Genomic DNA, 16549 nt, shown 5'->3' with positions numbered 1-16549 from the left:
TTTACGATAATCAAGTAATCAAGTAAGCATGTAACCAAGTAAATCGATAAACAGTAGGTAATCACAGTTAATAGGTAGACATTCACTATTTTAGTAGGCCGCCTATTGGCCGTTTCCCACTTTTACCACTTAAGAGTCGAGGAGATTCACTCCAATCGATTTATGCAGCCATAGCATAATCAATCATTGAAACACTTCCCGTAAATATGCATTTCAAGTATTTCATGTCGAATAATTCAAGTACATTTTACTTAAATGAGAACGAGTGCGGTAAGGTACATACTTGACTCAAAATGGTGGAAAAGTCCATAGAAACAATTATCGGTAGCATTTAATAATTAAACACATAATGACCATGGAGTAAACATGTCATAAAACTATTCGAATCACGTATTCCTATATGGAACACTCACCAATCAAAATAAGTGAGTAAAGAAAGTCATCAATGGTCCACTTCGAGATTCTCTTTGAGACCTTCTTGATCGCCTGAAGAAAAGTAACCAATAATCACCCTCACAATTTCACAAATTTCTTATCAAACAAGAAAGAATGCATACTTGCTTTAGAATTCAAGTCAATGTCTTTATAAGGGTTTTATTTTATCGAAAGTTAAGATTCAAAAGTGTGAATTTTAAAGTTACTGAGGAAACTCATATCCTCCACGAAATCGGGTTCAAAACGATAGATTAATATCAAGATAAGAAGTCAAGTTTCCAAAATTTCATTTTCAAAGAAATCGGCAAATTTCGGCTTTGTACATCAAAATTAGAAAAATCATATCTTGCACTCAGTAGGTTGAAAAATGGAAAATCTTATACCGTTGGAATCTTGTTTCAAAGTACTAAAAGTTTCTAGAAGACACTTTTCTAAGATTCAAATCGAAAAACAATCATTTCTGAGCTCAAAGAGGCTGATCTGAACAGGCAAGACAGTTTTAGTCATGCTTTTCAGCAAATTTTGGAAATTCGGCAAAATTCACAAGAAGTGAACTGGCCTCTAAAATTTGTACCTCAATTAGAATTCCAATCAAGGTTTAAAACAAAACAAATGGAACTGAAATCAGAGTTTTTAGTGTCAAAATATAGCAGCTCAAAGTTGGTCGCAATTTATAAACTGTTCTGTCATTTTTCAGGTTTGAAAGGCTATCTTTCAAGTATTAGTTGGCCATCGATTTGGCATTGGAAATACACCAAACTTGATACACTAAGTCTTCCATGTGTGAACAACATTTCTACCAAGTTTCATGCAAAAACTCCCACGGGAAGGCAGTCATTAAAACAACTAAAGTTCAAGAAATATTCCAAGGCTAGACTACCTTCTCACGTCTCCTTCATTTTTAAAAGCTTTCTTCCACACAATCAACATCAATTAATTAAAGTATTTAGACTAATGTTCCATAAACATCCAATAAGAAATTTAGAAGTAATTGACATCAAGGTTTTCGAAATATAACTTCCCAAATCAGATTTGACCATTTGGCCAAGAGAAAAGGAAAAGTTTTCCAGATTCGAAGAGTAACTTTGGGACATCATTTGTATATCGAAATGATCTTAGATTAAAACCAATTTTGGTACACTAAAACTTCCATATATGAACTATATCTCTACCAAATTTCACGCAAAAATTCATGTGGAAAGGTAGTTAATAAAATGACCGAAGTTTGTAAAATTTTCAAAGCAAATCTGCCAACTCAAGCTTCTCTTTCCTTTTCAAACACTTTGTATCATGAAATCAGTCCAATTTGGTTCATTTGTGAAACCAGTGTTCTAGAAACATTTGATAAGTACTTGGCAAACAATAGACATCAAGAATTTCGAAACAAAACCTCCCACATCAAGCTAAACCCGTCGGCCAACATGAAGGAAGGGATTTTTTCAGATTTCCTGCTTTATCACATTTTCAAAATCAGGCCATAACTCACTCAATTAAAATTAGAATTGAGCATGGTTGATGGATTTGGAAATTAAATTCAAAAGGCTACAATTTCTCAGAAGCAATTGTTTTAAATTTCTGTCCACAACTAGCTCATATTTGAGCATCAACTCGCTGCTTAAAACAGCGCTTCTAGTAAAACGAGAAACAGAACAGGCAACTTTACAAGGTTGGTATGGATCACTCAAGTGGAATTAGGGCGTGCATTTCATACAGTTGGAAAATTGGGAATGTCTAGTTTCTAGTGCCACAAACAAAACTCGATTCCGACATCGGAGCAAAAAGTTATGACCGAAACAAAAACACTGCCAGAGTACATTGGACACCCATTTCCAGTTTTGATGAATTTTCGAAATCACAACATTTGGCCAACCAAATCACGTAATTTTTTGTGGAAACCTTTCACACAGCCCACACAACATATATACATCATAAACAAGTCAATTGAACCTCAAAAAAATGCACTAAGGGTCACGGCATTGACAGGGGCAGAAATGAAAAAATTCCCCTCTTTACTTCCTTTGAATTTCCATCCACAATATCACTTATTTCTACTAAATTAAGCACTAATCCAACATTAATGACATCAAAACTCATCAAATAAATCCATCAAGCCATAGTGGGAGTTCATGGAGCCCACACAACAAATTTTCAACATAAATAAAGTTACCCACATGAATATATGAGCTTATACGTGCAAGATATCTTCTATAAACCAAGAATTGAAAGGTTGGTCATTGATTACCTTTGTTGGTGACTCAAGCAGAAATTTTTGGCCCTTGATAGCTAAAGAAAACCATGGAAAGCAAGCTCTTTTCCTAGCTGAGGTTGTTCACCAAGTGTTTAGCAAGTTGTACGTAAAATTTGAGGTGATTTGGTGATGATTTGAAGGTGAAATGAAGAAGAAATGTGGGCTGCTTTTCTTCCTCCTTTAGCCGCTGGAATGAGAGAGAGAAAGGAGAGTGTTTGGGCTGTAATGAAGCTTCCTTGAGAAGCTTTAATGTGTGGCTCCAAATTGTGCAAAAGTCAACTCTCTCCCTGCGCGCGGGCGTGTTTTTCGTGCTCGATTGCTCTCGAGTTTATTTCACTAGTGCGCTAAATCTCTAATGCTCTTTCATTCATACTATTATTATTCACTCTTAAGGGTCTAAAAATAAGGGTCTAAAGTCCCTCAATAAATCGCGCGCGTAAAACGCGTAGTACCGATTTGTGCGCGGTAAAGTGGAATCTCCAATAATTTCTTATAACGATAATATAACTAACTAACACTTGAACACTTAAATATAAAAATACCTATTTTAAGACTAATATACAAGTCTCCAATTTTCCATGTTCATAGTACTCTCAAATCGGTCATTGTCTCCAAACGCGCATTCACTATTCTCACTTAACGAGCTTCCAAAAATTAAATTTAGAAACAAATCATTTTAAAAATATATGCAAGTCATAAATCCATGTAATTGGGTCTAAAAGAGTTGAAATAAAATATTTGGAGTAAACAGGCAATTAAATATTTAAATAAGCTAGTAATAGGAATTTAAAATAAGTAAATTTTTCCGAGTCCTCACATCCTCTCCCCCTTAAGAGAATTTCGTTCTCGAAATTCACACCTAAGATAATATCATACCCTTTTAGCTATGCTTATCAAAATTTTCGGACTCAATTTGTCTAAAACCATTTACTGGCATTTGATTTTTAAAATTAACAATTTTAGAAATGATCTGGTTTCTTTTGTCCCAAACGACCAATCAAATTTGGTTCAAATCAAGTCAATCATAACATACGAGATATAATCGAGGGATTTAATGCATTTTGGATATGTGTGTGGCAAAATGCGATTCACAATTTCAAAATTAGAGTTAAAAAAAATACGAACTTTTCTTCTTGATCTGAGATTAAATTTTCTTAGTAAGAAATTTCAAATAATGTGTTTTGCCACCATCATCAATACATATTGCAAATTCCTCAAATATGTTTAAGAAGATTAATCATGCAACTCAATGCTGGAAAATAAAACACATATATAATAAATAACATATACATGGAGGGTATTCCAACAATTCTCTCAAAGTTTTGAGTTAAGAGCTGCGTTTAAGTAAACGTATACTCAAGAAAATACTTTTAAGAAAGATAATTAAACATGCAAGTTCATATATGCATAAACTTCATACTAAACCTGTGAGGACCCGAAATTTTTTTATTTTATTTTATCGAATATTAGTAGTTTGTTTAAATATTTATTTACTCATTTTTCTCCAAATTATTTATTTCGATCATTTAAAATCTATTTATATGGAACGACGCCTCTTTTATATTTTTAAAAGCGTTTTGTTGGAAAAATTCACTTTTCGAAAACTCGTTTAGTTCGGAACAACGAGTGCACAATTTTCGAGACTATATTTGAATCGAGAGTGTATTAATATTGGAGAATTAAGAACGATCAATAATAGATTAAGAAAGGTTAATTGAAGAATTAATACTCAATTCACGTGAGGACTCGTAAAATTATTATTTTCAAACCCCTAATTTTGGCTCAATTAATTATCTATTTGGATTTTTGCCCCGAATATTATTTTCTATCCTTATTAGACCTAAATATATGGTTTTATAGCTTCGTTATATTTTTAAAGTGTCTCGTTTCAAAAATTATTTTCTTAGAAGCTTGTTTAGTGAAAAAGTGAAAACGTGTCTGAAAACTTTAGCCAATTAGGAGTACAATAAGCTCAAAAATTTAAGACATATACAATGGTCCTAAAATAGGCAATTTTAGGTTTAAATATTGAAGTGATAGTTAGTGGTAAGATCGTTATAAGAATTTCTCAAAGGTTTCAATTTTTATTGCGCCTAAATTAGAAATACGTGTTTCACGTGCGCACTTAATTGAGGGACTTTGGACAATTATTTTGGGACAATTAAGAATGAATAATATTTATATAAATGTAAGTGTCCTAGAGGTTTAGTGCACTAGTGCAACAAACGTGAGAGAAATCGAACACAAAACGCGCGCGTAGGGCACTAGTTGCAATTAAAATTTTACGTACTTAAAATATTAGACGTCAAGCGTCTTTTGTACGCAAAGGCATCCGAATCACATTTCATTTCTGCTACTGCAATGGACGGATAGCACAGCCGCAGCTCTTCACCATTTCCTTCTACAAATCTCACAAAAATCACAACCAAACCTCCATAGATTCAACCAAAACTTCACATACACTTAGCTCTACACTTGGACAACACATTAAGCTGAAAAGGGGAGGAGCTTTCACGGTTTCTTCAGGCTTCAAAAGGACCGAATCTCTGTCTTAAACATCAACTAAGAGTAAGTCTTAATCTAGCCTTCTAACTTTGATTTTTGGAAGTCTAGTATATCTTTTAGCTCTTGATCTCTTGTGGATTGTTGTGGATGTTGGAAAATTGTTAAATGTGGGCTCTATGAACTCCCACTTTGGGTTGATGGCTGTGATGATGTTTGATGATGGTTTTATTGCTGAATTAGAGCTTAAGGAAGTAGATTAAAGGTGTATTGTTGCCAGAAACGTTATTGAACTCTTGAAGCAAAAAGTTCCCATTTTACCCCTGCTCTGTTCGGTCACTTTAATGCAGAAATTTGAGGATTTAATGGCTTGATTGTGTTGTTTATATGTTTTAGTAGTTGTGTAAAAATTTTCATTGAAAAATACTGAGTTTTGGTGGGTCAAACGAATTTATTTCAAAAACTAGTAATCTGGAAAACGGTTTCGTCGTAACCCAGACCAGTGTTTGTATTTCGTCCATAACTCCGTACTCCGACATCAAAATCAAGTGCTGTTAGCGGCATTTGAAACTAGACGTTCCCATGTTTCCAACGGTGTATAATACACATTCTGGTTTCATGTGTGTGAGCCACACCATTCATCTGAAGTCGGCTGTCCTGTTTCTCCGTTCTGCCGAAATGATTTGATGATGCTGCAACTTTAGGCTTAATTTCGAGCTAGTTGCATGCTGAAACTTAAAACGATTTATTCTGTGAAATCACAGCCCTATGAATTGATTTTCTAACACTATCAACCATGCTCAAATCTGAGTTAAATTGAGTGAGTTATGATCAAAATACGGTGACTGTTTTGTTCTTGAAAGCCTTGGATTTGGACAGATTTGACGTGACATTTGTGGTGGTCTTACTAAATGAATTTCTTGATGCTAAACACCTACCAAATGTACCATGAATGTTTCTTAAACTTTCTTTTCACATATGAACCATGATTGGAGGATTTTCTTAGCCAAACGATTGGATTTGGGAAGAAAAGGATTAAGGGCAGATTGCCTTGAGAATTTTTCCAAACTTTGGTTGATTGGTTAACCACCTTTCCGAAGGTATTTTTCCACGAAATTTTATAGAGAGATACCCTTCATATAGGAGTATTATACTGCAAAATTTGGTATCAATCCAAGTCCGTTTCGACACTTAACTAAAGGTCCAAAGTCGGAACCAAATCTGGAAATTTGTTAACAGTCTTGAAATTTACCCAACTTTGAGCTACCATATCTTGGTGCTCGAAACTCCGATTCTCGATCCGCTTGTTCTGTCCTAAACCTTACTTGTACCTCTAATTTAGCTACAAATTTTAAGGGCTGGTTTACAACGAGTGAATTCTGCTGAATTTTCAAAGTTAGCGAAAAACCAACCCCGGCTCAATCCTGGGTGATTTGGAACAGCAACTTTAAGCTCATTTTTTAACACCTTCCACTTAGATACATGGAAAAGTGTCTTCTAAGAACTTTTAGTACTTTGGAAGAGGTTTCCAACGGTACCAAGTTTTCCAATTTTCGACATGTGAAATCTGAGATACGATTTTTTTTCAAAATATCGTATCAAAACTGAAATTTTCTGAATTTCAAGGAAATGGAGTTTTTCAAGTATTACTTATTCCTTCGATAATACTTGAACGTTTATGCTTGATTTCCAAGATAACAAAACTCGATTACTCTTGTACATTAAGAAACTCCACTTGAACCTCGATTTACTAGTAATTGAGGTTCATTTTCATGAAATTTCCCCAGATTGTACTAGTGCACAATCTTCCTTGATAATTGGGATGTGTGAATGATAATTCACTATTAAATGCTCAGGCGCTCAAGAGGACCTTCCAGAGGATCTCACGGGAGACGCCTAAACCATCATTTGAACTCGCTACTTGAATCACTGTGAGTGTCAAGTGCATGAACTTATTGTTAAGTGGTTATCTGTTTCTTATCCGTTATGTAAATTTGAAATTTTGAGACGAGGGTGTACTTTATCGCACTCGTTCTCTTTCAAATGAAATTATATTCGAATTTTTCTATGTGAATTCGTATCCAACTTGTACATGGTAATGTGGATTTGATTTGTACTTGTGATTCGTATATGTGATCCGTATTTGTGATTCCTATTTGGAATCGTCGATTTGAGCGTTGCTCATCGACTTATATTCGTATTCGTATTCATATTCGGGGGACGCCCAAAACTCGTTGGCTAACTTTGCGAATCGAGCCAGCATGGGCTTGGTCGATAAGCTTAGCAAACCATGAGATATTCGTAGAGCATGATCTATTGGAGAGATCTTGCTCGGCATTACTCGTGCAGTATTGCCATGATATACTCGAGTATTATCAAAAACTTTGATGAGCGGGCCCGGTAAGGGGGTGTAACGGTGACGGGATTCGAAAAAAAGTGGTGTATCTACGGATTTGATACTTATGTGGTTGACGGAGTGTCAACGTGAGATGTGATCAAGACTTCGACTCGACTACGTGGAATTTAGCTCCTGAGAGCTATAGTATCCTTGAATTGTTTCTGTTTATTTTTCCTATTCGAAATGTGAATTATTCGAATTTGATAGCCTTACCTACAATGTAATTGTTGTTGCTACTTGGATTATGTGTTTGCATGTGTGTTTTCTTGGCCTCACTGAGTATTGGCTCATCCTATTAGTTTGTTTTCCTTAACAGGTTGGATTGGAAGATTTTGGTAAAGCCGACTAGATTATACTTTTGATTGGAATCGGGGCTGTAAATGTGTAGTCGACTTTTAATGGTTGCATTTTGGAACTTGATGTATCTTTTGTGAACATGATGTAAGATTTAAATATTTAGTTAAGGAAGCGACTTTTCTTTATTTTGACTCGTAGTATTTGGTATGTATCGTTAAGTTCGATTTGATTTGTCTTGAGTCCTGGCGAGAGTTGGGCAGGCGTCCCGCGGATACCCTTGGGTTCGCCCTTGGGAGAAGTGGGGGCGTCACAAAACCATAATTGAACTACACGCACATACCAGTAACAACTTTTAAAGAAAAATGAAATCACTTGCACAAATAACATTATCACCATACAAGTCAAACATAAACTAGATTTCATCAGATCATAACACAAGTTACAGTCAAGTAAAGTACATACCAAGTCAAAGTTAGTAAACAAAAGTAAATAGGTGGGTAACAAAAGTACATTCATCTCCAAGGCACAAACACTTAAGTTCTACTCCCATCGTCCCACTACAAAAAATCACAAGTAGTGCTTCACTAAATTAATTGGAACTAGATGATTCCCGGTCCCTAACACGTTCAACTTCATTCCCAACACCAGGATCTTCTGGGCTACGATCTTCTCCACCAGCCGCTCTTAATTATTGGGCCATTTTGGCCAAACGATTATTGGTTTCCTGTAACTATTCACGTGAATTATCGGTTCATTCATATTTCCCCACAAAAGGAGATCTCAAATCCTTAGGATTTCCCTCAACTCTTAGATACTCGGGTACAAGAATCCAAAACAAGGTAATTCACAACTCGAGCCGGCCGGTCCCAAGAGTAAATCACCACATTCGAGATTTCTACCCAACATACATATCTAATTTTCTCCAAGTATCAAGCTAATGGTTTTATACCTATCACATCCATGATCCATAGTTTTACTCTAGAAGAGCATTTAACCATTTTCTCATTCACATCATAGGGACCATAGCACCACTTGGTCCAAACTCATCCCGCGCAGATACCACGCGAAGCAGTTCTGATTTTCATCCCTACAAGCGGTTACTTAACTTTCAAACCAATCCCACAGTCCGGCATTCTAACTTTTTAGCTTAGGATACACTACAAAGATCTGAAACCTAAACTCTGATACCAACTGTGATGCCCCCAATTCTCCCAAAGGCGAACCCAAGGGTATCGGCGGGACGCCTGCCCAGCTCTCGCCAAGACTCGGTACAATCCATAATTCAAAAGTAGGAATGCTTCAAATAACTTCAATATATATATTTAAAGTACTCCAAAACACTTCAAACTTACAATTAGTCTGTGACAGCCCCACCTCCCCCTAAGGCGAACCAGAGGGTTCGGCGGGCCGCCTGCCCAGCTCTCGTCGGGACTCAGTCGTTCACTACATTCCTCAAACAGATTACAAGATAAAACTCAAATATTACATCAAATTCTCCAATAAATAATTACATATCAAAAGCGAAGCGGAAACAATTCCCCAAACTATACATAAAATGATCCCAAATCCAAACTGTACAAGACATAGGCCATCCAATCACGTGCACAAGTACTACAAGTCCTTCCTTCGCCTTGAGCCCTGTGGAGGGGAATAAAATATTTTTGGGGTGAGCTATAGAAGCTCAGCGAGTAACCAGTAAAATCATTGAACAAATATATTTCACAATGTTGCATTTCGATCATTTCGATGATGTCATGATTCAGAGATCAAATGTACGTTTAGTGCTCTCGTGAGCCGGTGAAATCACAGCACTTGAACACCCAACGCTCAAATAGATCATTTAACATTAACATTAACATTAGGAGGGAGCCCCTTTTTGAGCTCCGGAGCCATTTGCTCCGTCATGTCACGAACTCACGAAAATGGTGGAGACGTTGGTGTCCAGCACAAGACTTTCCCAGAACTCATTGAAGCCAAATCATGTCATGAATTCACATGCAAGCACGCATGAGATGCAATCGAGTACATAATGCAAGAAACATTTCACAAGTACTTTGGAAATAGTTTAGGGTCACTCACCTCCACGGCTCCGAAATCATCCAGCATATAACATTGCCTTGCTCAAATCTAAGTCTTAGATCACAAACTCAATGCAAACAAGTCCCTTCAAAGTTCGGACAGCACTTCCCCTGAATTTGTTAACTTTTCCAGCCATCATGGCTTCATTATTTCCTCATTCCATCCCAAAGGTACATACACAACAACAAGTTCATCCAATAGCCATTCAGCAAGCTCCAAGTAGTACTAGTACAAGTCAAGCTAGGGAAAAGTCCGGAAATGAAAGTTAAGCTCAAAACCAGAAAAACAGTTTTGACGTCATTTTACGGTAATGGCACCAATGGCACTACGATGGTCGGATGAAGGTGCAAGATACACCGTTTCGAAGCTAAGAGACAGGGTTACAATATTACAGAAGGTCACTCAACCCAGTTTCGAGTGTAACCAGGTCAAAAATGCAAGAAACTATACCAAAATCACAAAAACAGATTCACAGAACGCATTCTAGCGGAAACATCATAAAACAGGCTATCCAAGTCCAAATCCAGAAATTCCAAAACCAGATGAAAGCTAAGAAACAGGGATAAATTTCATCAGAAGGCCTCAACAACCAATTCGGAAGAAATTCCAGCCAAAACAACCAATTACAGGCGCAATTCTTACATTCGGGTAAAACCAGAACAGCAATAGTAATTTTGATTTTTCTCATTCTACACTATTCAGATTGACCTGAAATTTTGTAGACACCTCTAAAATGTCATTCCCTACAACTTTCATGTTTTAAGCCAAGGCCAATTCGGCCTCTATCTATGAGCTAAAAATTCGGACAGAATGAAGAACATTGAAACCTAGTTTTCCACTTTTCCTTCCAAAACAGAAATTGATTGTAATTAATCACTTTTTCCACCTCCTAGAGTCATTAAACATCATTTCCAATCATCATACATGACCCCATAATCATATCCATATGAAAACTGAAAAATCCCCAAAAATTATAAAACTTCACCAATTCAACCAAAATCAAGATATAATCCATAAAAGTGTATCTTATACCACCACCAATCATGAATTGAACATCAATTAAGGGAGGAGAGTGGTTCTTCACAACTCACCTTAGCCATACAAGAGATAGAGCAACAAATCACCTTAGCTTTCCAAACAACTCCACAAAACACCTCAAGACCACTTAGCAAAGAGATTTTATGGAATGATTTGGAGTTTTATTGGTTGGATTTGAAGATTGAGCAAGAAATAGAAGGAAGAAATTGAGAGCTTTTCTTTCTTTCTTGAGCAAGAACATTCGGCCAAGAAGCTTGCAAAATGAAGCTTATTTTGATCAATTTTTTTGTATTTATTTGGTAAAGGTAAAGGTAAAGTCAAATGGTCAAAGTCCAAGACTTAATCTTATGGTGACACTTGTCACCTTTTGGTTCAAAACTTATCTTTTTGTCTCTCCAATACAAATATCTTAACACTTTGTAAAATAATATCACTTAATACAAAATTCCAACAAGTTGTCAAAAATATAATGCATTTACCGCACTAGCGGGTCCCACGTCCAAAATACGCTCTTAATTTCTCAAAAACTAACCGATACCAGAAAAATCATTTTAAAACTATCTTTGCTCATAAACTTTATCTGGGGAATTTTTTTAATAAAGAAAATGTAGAAAAGGCGGGCGATTAAATAAAATAAACCCTAGAAAATTAGAAAATTTTCGGGTTCTCACACTCATTCTTTTCGGGGCGTCACATAGTCAACTCCCAAGTTTAATACAACCCAAAAGAATATTTACTACAGCCATCTGCTGTAATACAACTTAAAGTTTTCCTCAAAGAAAAATAATCTAGCACTATTCACGAGCACTCTTGGTTTCGAACCCTGTTAAGGAAAATAAAAGCGTGGAATGAGCTACACAGCCCAGTAAGGTTCCAAGACACTCTAGCAGTTCTAATAAATCAAGTAATTTGAGCATACCCAATGTATGATTTAAGGTTGCACATTGGCATATTAACATGAGACAGTTATCATTGTACGAGTAATTTGAGCATATCACAGGTATGGCTCAGGGTCGTACGTTGGCACATTAGCATGAAACAGTTATCATTACGTAAAATAAACACACATTGAAGGATACGGTGTTCCAGTGGAACCAATTCGGTCAACTGCACCTTATAACTTCAGAATCCCCTTGGTTTTGTCTGGCCATCACCTTATCCCTCCAGTGGTAGTACTCGAGTATACCGAAACGGTATCTCAGGGTTCCAACCTACCCGACCTAATCCAGTCCTGACTCGAGTAGGTCAGTAATGAAGGGCAGGGCCCAGTTCAGCTTAGAGCTTACAACAACCACAAGTAATCAAGTAAATCGGTAAACGGTAAAAATTTATACAAACCACCCACATCCCTTGTGGAATTAAAAAGAATAATTGTTTGTCGAGAAATTAGGAATGAAGTTGGATAAGATACATGGCAAAAAATTAGACATTTTCTTTTAGTTACCCTAACCTTTGAAATTGCCATCCCAATCCTCTGTAAATTACTCGACAATCCCATATGGAATCTCACATATTCCCAATGGTTGTGGCTATAAGAAGCCATGTTAAACTCGTATTTTAATTGAAGAACAAGCCATTGGGGTCAGCCTAATTGTCAAGGAATGGCCATTAAAGTCTTCCCAGCAAAAAGAAAAATGTTTCCAAATCACATTTGATGAAGGAATTTCCAATCTCCTATGATGGTACTATATGTGTTGATAATCTCAAAGTATTCATTGAGGGTACAACAAAAATAAGATTGATGGAAGCAAAATGCCATTGAATGCATATGCCAAACCCATATACTACAAGGATTGATGGCTTGAAGATGCTTAATAGATGTCAACCTTCAAAAATTTCAGCAATTTGATGGCAAAGGCAAAACCAAAATAACACGTTGCATATTTTGTAGAGACATGCAATACTGTTGGTGATGAGTGTAGGGTATGCATATAAAAATTAGTTCAATCCATAGTTAAGTTTTACATTTATAAATTTTTAAATACCTTATATGTGATTTTCTGCAAGTATACAGGTCGTGATTGAGTATAGGGTATTAAGGGTCGAATCCATAGTGAAGAATGGACAACTACCAACACTACTAATACTCCTCTATTTTTTAAACTATCAATAATTGAAGGAAATAAAAATGAGCTAAAATGTACAAGAAAATAGTGTGAGAACCCTAAACCTTTCATATTTTCTCAGCATTTTGGTTTATTCTCACTTCCCCTTTTAAGTGAAAAATTTGTTAACCAATTGTTTTAAGCAAAGGAAGGTTTTGTTATTTCGTGTATTTGTGTGTGAGATATGTATATATGTGTATATGTTGGAATGCGGTTGAGCGCGGCAATCGAACTCGGAAAGAGGAAAATTTTTGTGAAAAAGCTGAAGGGCCAAATCTGGCCAGTTCTTGGACGGATTGCCTGCCGGATTGTTGAAGGGTTTTGAAAAAAAAAGCGTTTTGCCTCTGCCTTGAATCCGGCCGGATTGTGATGTGGCACAGGCGGCCACCAACTTTGACTGCCAGTTTCCTTTTCTTTTTATACTGCTTTGGCCCCAAAAGATCTTCATTTCCTTACTGGTTCAGCCGTGCATCTTGAGAGAAGAAAGAAAAGCTCTTCATTTCTTGGTTTCATTTTTTTTTGCTTGAATCTTGAGATTTCACCGTTGGATTTTCAAACCACTCCGTACAAGTGCTAGCTAAGGTGGGTTAAAGGTGATAGAGGAGTTGTTTTTTGAGGGAAAGCCTTAAGTTTCTACCTTTCTTGAACTCATAAGGTGAGTTGTTAAGAAATTCTCTTTTGGTTCTAATCTTGGTTAATTAGTGGTTTGTAAAGGTTAAATATGCCATATTGTGGATGATTTCATGGTTTTAAGTGAAGTTGGTCCAATTTATGATTTATTGGGTATTTTTCTGATTTTAGATGATAGTCATGGATTGATCTTGGATTAATGGATTGAAATGGTGTTAAATGGGATCTTTATATGTTAATTGCGATTGTTTACGAAAAATTTCCCCTTGTGGGGTTAAATTCTGGTTCTAGGGTTTGAATTTGGGGGTTTTCTAATGGTGGGCTTTGAGCTCCTAATTGGCTTTGATTGAAGGGTGTTGTAGCCTAATTGGACGTGTTTTATTGTTTATAAACCGAATGTGTGATTGTATTTGACTCTTGCAAGTTTGGGTATTTGATTGTAGGAAGAAAATGAAGTTTTTAGGGGGAAATGCCGTCCGTTTATTTTCTTGTAATGTGAGTGAGTTAAAGTGGTTTTGGAAATGTGTTTTGTGCCAAGTTGGACGTATTTCATTAAAAACGTCATCGGTTCTTTCAAAAGGTATTTGAGGGCTAAGTTTCTATTTGAACTTGTATACTTTCGTTTGGCAAATACCATGACCGTTTTCCATTTTAAAACATGATACCTTTTTAGTTTAAAACTCCAAACGTTACTTACTCCTTACCACAATAAAGAGGTATGACCTAGAGTTTTCTCGGCCACAAGTGAACCACTTTTGAGTGAGATTTTAAGTGTGAAAGTAAGGTAGTGTTGTCCTCCTTTTCACATGATTTTGATCAAGACATTTAGTCTATCCTAGCTACTTGATTATGAGTTGATTTTGAACTACATAAACGATCCCGAGAACAATATTTCTTAGCCTATATGGTGGATTTCGACTTGTCTTTGGTTCAAGTGTTTTCCGTTGGAAATTTTATAACCCTTTTGAGTTTGGTTTTTGCGTTTGGTTTATGACACTCTAGTTATCTCCGTCCTCCGATCCAAATACCCTCTTTTTACTATAAAGTCATCTTTATACGTTTTACTTATCATTTGCCGGTTTTTCTTCGATTTCACTTACTTGTTTTGCTAGATCAACTATAATATTCTCTCTCGTTTAATCTTAGGTTTTTTCGGTGACTGAGGGTAATATTCGGAAGGATATTTTGCACGTTGTTTTGCCTAAATAGGTGAGTGTTCCTTGTTTGTTATGTTTCTTGATTATATGGCTTGTATGAATGATTGATAACGTGTTAAATGCTTTCAATGATTGTCAAAATGAGTTTTCTAGGCGAGTGTGTACTTTATCGCACTCGACCTAAATGATTGTGACATTTTAAATGATTGAACGATTGGAACGTTACTTGTGCATGAATGTTAGCCTTTTGGCTGAACTGGGCCCTGCCCCTTCGTTACCCATTGACTCGAGCCAGAAACGGTCTTGGTCGGCGATATGGTGACCCTGGGTGAATGTTTGGTATACTCGAGTATTACCTTAAATTCTGGTGGAGCCTGGCCAATGTCCGGGAAGGGGGTGAATGAAATGAATGAACGAACAAGGGTTTAACTTACAAAAATACATTTTCAAATGATTGGAGGAATAAGGGCATGAAAGGAGAATGAATGAATGAATGAACGAATGAATGGCTCCCTGTGAGCACGTATCCTTTTATTGATGGTGTTTATTGCTTTATATCGTAAATGTAGCTTGAATTATTGGTTATATGTAGTGACTGTTGCCTATGTGTTCGGAACCTCACTGGGCTTCTAACTCATCCCTTTAGTTTTGTTTTCCTTAACAGGGGAAGACGAGTAAGGACGGGAGCTCAATATAGAATAGCTTAGTCCAGTTCTTTGATTTCTTTTGTAATGGTTCTCGCCCTAGCACTTGGCATGGGCTGGATGTATGAAGAATTGAGAACCTTTTTGTGTTTGATGTTTGTACTCCCGTTTGTGATAGTAATGTATATATGTTTTGCCTTAACTTTTGGATCGTTGTGATATTCTTTCATGTGGTTTTATTCTGGTTTTGATTAAGGATTGAAGTGTATGACTGAGTCCCGGCGAGAGTTGGGCAGGCGATCCGTCGAACCCTTTGGTTCGCCTTAGGGGAAGGTAGGGCCGTCACAGTTGGTATCAGAGCCTGCTTCGCGTGGTCTCTGCGCGGAGTGAGCCTGGGCTAAGTGGTGAATACGTATGAAGGACTAAGGGCTCGTTCGAGCATAAACTACGGGTTGTGGATGTTATAGGCCTTAAATTTTCTTGTGGTATTTGAGGATCATAGATAGGTACGTCAGGTAGGAATTTCGATTTTAGATGGTTTACTCTTGGGACTGGCCAGCTCGAGATGTGAATTGTCTTATTTCGGATTCTCGTGCCCGAGTACTCTAGAGTTGAGGCGATGCTTAGTATTTGAGATTTGCATTTTTGGGAACATGAATAGGCTTTGTTTGGCCAGAATGAGTATAAGAGGTCTGCGGACATCTAGTGAATAGAAAGTGACGTGAGAGACCGGACGGGGTTATTTTAACTGAGACTGGGACGATATACCTCCTTTTCTTTTGATTTGTCCTTATACTGTTACTTCTTATCCTTGTTTGTGGTATGTTAACATCGACACGTGTACCATTGACCGCATTTGATTATTTGTTTAATGTGATACGTCTCCTTAACACTTGGTGTGTTATGTGTGTATATGTCTATTTATGTATTTGGTGTAGTAGAATTTAGTTACTTTAGTCAACTTACTGCGTTTATTCACTAAACTACCTTTTGGAAACAAAAAAGAGAGGGAAAAA

The 16549-nt window shown here is 36.6% G+C and overlaps 1 long non-coding RNA gene across 1 annotated transcript; it reads left to right on the top strand.

Moving 5' to 3' along the window:
* Window positions 1-5022: 5022 nt before the first annotated feature.
* On the top strand, window positions 5023-8065 carry LOC140038722 (uncharacterized). The gene is made up of 3 exons (XR_011842291.1): window positions 5023-5251; window positions 7042-7116; window positions 7900-8065. It is a non-coding gene; the product is annotated as an uncharacterized lncRNA (long non-coding RNA).
* Window positions 8066-16549: the final 8484 nt, after the last annotated feature.

The sequence above is a fragment of the Coffea arabica genome, chromosome 3e, assembly GCF_036785885.1.
Source record: "Coffea arabica cultivar ET-39 chromosome 3e, Coffea Arabica ET-39 HiFi, whole genome shotgun sequence".
NCBI lineage: Eukaryota > Viridiplantae > Streptophyta > Magnoliopsida > Gentianales > Rubiaceae > Coffea > Coffea arabica.
Note: the sequence above shows the minus strand (reverse complement) of the source record. Positions and strands in the feature narration are given on the sequence as shown.